At 49.8% G+C, this 6,401-nt stretch overlaps 1 protein-coding gene across 1 annotated transcript in view; it reads left to right on the plus strand.

Annotated features, from left to right (window-relative positions):
• Nucleotides 1–6,401, plus strand: part of LOC107115741 (serine/threonine-protein kinase 35-like) — a 33,846-nt gene that overhangs the window by 25,218 nt on the left and 2,227 nt on the right. The window lies entirely within an intron of this gene.

Here is a 6,401-nt window from a genome sequence, read left to right on the forward strand (position 1 = left end):
CCCCAATTTGCCTCTTATGCTGTTCCTGAGAGTCCCCTGTACTCCCCCCCCAGTGTTCCCCCTAAGCTAAGTTAGTGTGAGCTAGCTCACAGTTTTTTAGCCCCCGGCTCACACATTTTTGCCTTAAGGATGGCTCCAGAGCAGTGCTCCCTCCAAGCTGTGGAGTCTTGTGAGCAAAAATTCTAGTTTGTGAGCTACCGGCATTAAAGTTGTGAGCGAGTGATATGGCTGCTGCATAAATTAGTTTGCTCTGGAGCCCTCCTTCCTGAGCCAAAATGAAGAAATGTGAGCCACAGGCTAAAAAATTATGAGCTAGCTCACACTAACTGAGCTTAGAGGGAACAGTGCGTCCAGAGCAAACTAATTTATGCAGTAGCCAAATCAATCGCTCACAACTTTAATGCCAGCAGCTCACAAAGGGAGCTTAGAGGGAGCGTTGCTTCTCACCCCCCCCCCCGGGAGTAGCATTTCATGGAGATCAGAGGGCTCTAGAAGGGGGCAGAGATATGAAGCCCTGGAAAAATAAAAACAAAAAAGATCAGGGGAGGGGAGAGACAATTTTGCATGTGCTGTGGTTTGCAACTGTTTTTCAAGTCCTGGGTATACTTAACAGTTTCTCTTTTAACATTCATAGAGTTGGAAGGGTCCATAGAGGACATCTAGTCCAACCCCCTGCTCAATGCAGGATCAGCCTACAGAATCCCTGACGCATGTTTGTCCAGCTGCTGCTTGGAGACAGCCCGTGAGGCCTCCCCAGGCAAGCCCATTCCCTGGTGAACTACTCTTAACTGTAAAAAAAAAAAATCCCTAATATCCAACTGGTGTTTTTCCTCCTGCAATTTAAACCCATTATGTAAACAAAGAGACTATGGAAGAAAATCCCATAAATATGCCAGTAGTACAAATAAAAAGGTAAAGGTTTCCCTTGCTCGGAAGCTAGTCGAATCCGACTCTAGACGGCGGTGCTTATTTCCGTTTCCAAGCCGAAGAGCCAGCACTGTCCGAAGACGTTTCCATGGTCATGTGGCCAGCATGACTAAACACCGAGGTGCGCAGAACACTGTTACCTTCCCACCAAAGCGGTACCTGTTTATCTACTTGCAGTTTCTTGCTTTCGAACTGCTAGGTTAGCAGGAGCTGGGGCCAGAGACGGGAGCTCACTCTGTCACACAGCACTCGGGTCTCAAACTGCCGAGCTACCAACCTTCTGGTCTGCAGATCAGCATCTTAATCTCTAAGCCATCAATATGATTGCAGTCTTCAAATATCTGAAGGGCTGTCATGTAGAAGATGGAGCAGATCTGTTCTCTCTTGCTCCTCATTGCAAGACTAGATCTAATGGGTGGAAGTTACAAGGGAGTCAATACCGGCTAAATATCAGGAGAAACTTCCTAACTGTCAGAGTGGTTGAGCAGTGGAACAGACTGCCTCGGGAAGTGGTGGATGCTCCTTCGCTGGATGTTTTCAAGCGGAGGCTGGACGACCATCTTTCGGGTCTGTTGTAGGGCTATCTTTCGGCTGTGCTCCTGCAGAGTGCAGGGGGTTGGACTAGATGAGCTGGAAGGTCCCAACTCTTAACATTCTATGATATTATGAATATGCTAAATAAGTTCCATCAGTAAAAGAATTTATTGCATCTATTTTCATTTTCCCCAGAAACTTCAGAAAAAAAACATTTTCTGTGGCTTCAGAATTCTGGAAATGTTATGTCTCTGCTGGGATGGCAGGAATGGTCTGTTCTACCAACAAAAGTGCCTGGTGTGAGCAGAAAGTTATGAGAACCGGCGTGGTGTGGTGGTTAAAGTGTCAGACTGGGGTCTGGGAAATCCAGGTTCGAATCCCCTCTCGTGCCATGGCAGCTTGCTGGGTGATGTTGGGCCAACCACACACACTCAGCCTAACCTACCTCACAGGGTTGTTGTGAGGATAAAGTGAAGGACCGGCGAAGGATGTAAGTGGCTTTGAGTCCCTATTGTAGTAAAAGGTGGGATATAAAGTAACTAAAGAATTTAGTCTGGATTCATCCTGTGTGAAGCCGTCCCATACAGGACACATCTCTGTACATCCGTGTAGTCTACTTCCTGCTGGCGTCATGTGCTACCTCTGGCTTCATGTGCAAGGGACTGAACCTGGGACCTCATAAGAACATAAGAGAAGCCAATGTTGGATCAGGCCAAAGGCCCATCCAGTCCAACACTCTGTCACACAGTGGCCAAAAATACCAGGTGCCATCAGGAGGTCCAGCAGTGGGGCCAGGACACCAGAAGCCCTCCCACTGTTGCCCCCCCCCCCAAGCACCAAGAATACAGAGCTTCCCTTGCCCCAGACTGAGAGTTCCTATCTATACCTTGTGGCTAATAGCCATTGATGGACCTCTGCTCCATATGTTTATCCAGTTCCCTCTTGAAGCTGCCCATGCTTGTAGCCGCCACCACCTCCTGTGGCAGTGAATTCCATGTGCTAATCACTCTTTGGGTGAAGAAGTACTTCCTTCAGAAAAGACATTCTGCACTGCCATAGAGGAGGAGGAGGAGAGATTGGATTTATACCCCGCCCTTCACTTGGAGTCTCTGAGCGGTTTACAAACTCCTTTCCCTCCCCCTCCCCACAACAGACACCCTGTGAGGCAGGTGGGGCTGAGACAGCTCTGGCAGAAACTCCTCTTTTTCAAGAACACCTCTGCCAGAACTATGTCTTGCCCAAGGTCACCCAGCAGCTGCGAGTGGAGGAGTGGGGAATCAAACCCAGTTCTCCCAGATTAGAGTCCGCACACTTAACCACTACACTTAGTAATCACGTGCAGAACTGTCCTGTTATTACCTGCAGGGTGGGGCGCAGAGCGTTCCTTAGAGATGCACATCGAACGGGCCGCGACCTCAGCCAAGGCCGCCGGGGGTGTGGTCGGAGCACACCCTGGAATTCTTCGTTAGGGCCAATGGGGAGGGCGGGGGTGTTATCCAGGGACAAGTTAAGCCTCGATACTTCAAAGAGGCCTGTTGCAATCCACCAGCTGTATTTTTCTTGTTTTCCGCGTTGAAAACCGTAGCGAACGCAGTCAAGGCGTGATTGACGGGTAGGGCTCACAGGAAGAAAGCCGATGTTGTTGACCTTTGAGGGTTGGAAGGTAATTGTTAGTAAAACAAGACTGAGCAGAAGGGGGAGAGCTAGAAGGAATAACACGTGGAAGCGGAATTGTTTGTCCTAACCACATTGGGTAGCCAGGAGTGGGGGCAGGCCGTAGCACCATTTTCATCTCCCCACCCCCCATAGCAGTAGAATGTCAGAAATCTCCCTTGGCTCAGGGCTACTGCTCTGTAAGGTGCATTCCTTTGGCAAGTTTGGTGAGAACCGGGTTTTGATCCCCCACTCCTCCACATGCAGCTGCTGGTGTGACCTTAGGTCAGTCACAAGTTCTCTCGGAGCTGTTCTCATATGAGCAGTTCTCGAGAGAGCTCTCTCAGCCCCACCTACCTCACAGGGTGTCTGTTGTGGGGAGGGGAAGCCTTGCTGGGAGGGCAAAAGTCCTACCTGGCCCCACACACTTTTCCAAAAAACGCTTGGCAGTCACCGTGAGGCCCACAGGCACAACACTGGGGACCTTCGATGTAGATAATATGTTGTTGTTGTTCGCCATTCAGTCATGTTCGACTCTTGGCGGGTCTGTGGGCCAGCTCCCTCCACGTTTTCTGATCTTGTCCTGTTTCTTTGAGTCGTTCCATGCTCAGGCTGGTGTCGACGTTTATGGTGCCATCTTCTTTGGCAGCCAGGTTTCCTTTTGCTGCTAACCAATCTGAGCATAATTGCTTTTTCTAGTGAGTTCTTCCGCATGACATGGCTGAAATAAGTCAGTTGCAGTTTTGTGGGGGTTTTCTTCTCAATGGCATGTCTGGTTTTATGCGCTCCAATACTCGTTTGTCACCTTTGCTGTCCAAGGAATGTGCAGGAGATAATAAGTAGGTGATCCTTAAAATGCCGCTGGACTCCATTTTATGCTGCCCCCTAAACTGGATTTGGACAGTTTGACCTTTGACTGACTTCTTCTGGGCTGCATGTGCCCATTTTTGTGTTGCCTGGATTATGAGGTCAGCAATGTTGCCCTCCCTGCATGACCAAGGGCACAGACATGCCTGTTGCCTACACGTCGCTGCGGCCACTCAACTGAGCTTCAGTTCGGGCTGTTAGCCCTGCTGGCCTTGGCGCAGTGGTGGGGTTGCTAAGGTTTTCCTTCCACTGGGGTGATCCATGTTGTTAAGTTTTCATAGAATTAGCTGTTGCAGATTTTCCGGGCTGTGTGGCCGCCCATGGTCTTGGCATTGTAGGACCTGACGTTTCACCAGTCGCTGTGACTGGCATCCTCAGAGGTATAACACAGAAAGATGGACTGACTTTCTCTGGGCTGCATGTGCCCATTTTTGTGTTGCCTGCCTGGATTATGGGGTCAGCATGTTGCCCTCCCTGCAAGACCAAGGGCACAGACATGCCTGTCGCCTACACGTAGCTGCGGCCACTCAACTGAGCTTCGGTTCGGGCTGTTAGCCCTGCTGGCCTTGGCGCAGTGGTGGGGTTGCTAAGGTTTTCCTTCCACTGGGGTGATCCATGTTGTTAAGTTTTCATAGAATTAGCTGTTGCAGATTTTCCGGGCTGTGTGGCCGCCCATGGTGTTGGCACTGTAGGACCTGACGTTTCACCAGTCGCTGTGACTGGCATCCTCAGAGGTATAACACAGAAAGATGGAATACTCTCTGTGTCAAGGTGAGAAAAAGAAAAATGGTAGGCAGGTAATTTATATCTACTCAGAAAGGTGGGGTAGGGCTGAGTCATTATCTTGTAGGAGTTCCCCAGGCTGTGAACATGCTAATGGAGGAGCTTTCCTGAGGAGGTTATTTTGTATATGGATTGTTTCCCGTTTTCTTCTCACCTTGACACCAAGAGTACTCCATCTTTCAGTGTTCTACCTCTGAGGATGCCAGTCACAGCTACTGGCAAAACGTCAGGTCCTACAATGCCAAGACCACGGCCATACAATCTGGAAAATCTGCAACAGCTAATGAACACCAGCCACGAAAGCCTTCGACAGCATATTTTCATAGAACTGCATAACGTTCTCATGTAGGCGGACATGGGTTTTGGTGAGGAGGTGGGTGGGCTAGCTATGGGGGGGACCTCTTTGAGTATATTTTTCCGTCTTCCTTAATTTGCATATTGCAAGGGAGAGCCCATCCCCATAACGGTAGGTGTTTGGGCAGCTCTTACTAAATGCAGTTTCTCAGGTCTCGCAAGGCATTCACGTGGCTTATAGTCATGGAGTATATGCAGAAGACATTCAGAACACTTTGCATAGTCATTTTGGAATTTCTTCAGATTTTGGGACACTTCAACGCGGGCTGAAGTCTCAAGGCCAGGACTAGGGTTGCAATTCAGGACAGACAAAAGGAAATACTTATTCACACAGCGAGTGATTAAAATGTGGGATTCACTGCCAGAGGATGTAGTGATGGCCACGGGCCTAGACAGCTTTAAAAGGGGATTAGATAGATTCATGGAAGAGAGGTCTACCAGTAGCTACTAGCCACGGTGACTGCGGGAGCCTCTGTATTTCAGAGGTACTAATCCTCTGAATCCCAGAGCCAGGAGGCAGCATCAGGGGAAAGGCCTCTGCCTCTGTGTGCTGTCGTTGGTCCTTCAGAGGAACTGGCTGGCCACTGTGTCAGACAGGATGCTGGACTAGATGGACCACTGGTCTAATCCAGCAGGGCTCTTCTGATGTTGCTATGAAGGCCCTGGCCTCTCTGCCCTGTTGCTGGCCCTCCAGAGGAACTGGTTGGCCACTGTGTGAGACAGGATGCTGGACTAGATGGACCCTCACTGGTCTGATCCAGCAGGGCTCTTTTTATGTTCTTATGATGAGCAGAGAGCAATGTCGCCGAGAGCTTGGGCGCCGGCTGTAAAACGCATGCTGGCACAGCTCTCATATGCGGGAATTCAAAGGGCAGAAGCAAAGTAATGCCTTCCAAATGATGCGTCCTTGCGGACTGTCCTGTTCTTCTCACCGGCAAGCATGTTTCCAACGTTCATCCTCGGCTGCCGCCAATTGTGCAAAAAAAAAATAAATCAATTGCCCCTGCCCTGTTCTAACATTGCTCCAATTACCGCAGCCTCAGCTGAACTCTCTCCTCTTCGGGGGCCAATTTCGACTGTCGCTAGGCTCCGGTTTCAGAAGGACCCTTGCCAAGCCCCAGCCAGAAAATTAGAGACTGGGATAACCCATTGCTAATTAGCACATACTCCTCGGCAAATCGTGTTTTCCACTTAAGCCTTCCTTCAGATAATTGGGCATTCCGCTGGAGGTTTTATCCCAAGAAGCTCCGTTATTGAGGTGGGATGCTGGGGCAAGAGCTGGC

This window comes from Gekko japonicus, unplaced genomic scaffold (assembly GCF_001447785.1).
Source record: "Gekko japonicus isolate JY-2015 unplaced genomic scaffold, Gekko_japonicus_V1.1 scaffold4357, whole genome shotgun sequence".
Lineage (NCBI taxonomy): Eukaryota > Metazoa > Chordata > Lepidosauria > Squamata > Gekkonidae > Gekko > Gekko japonicus.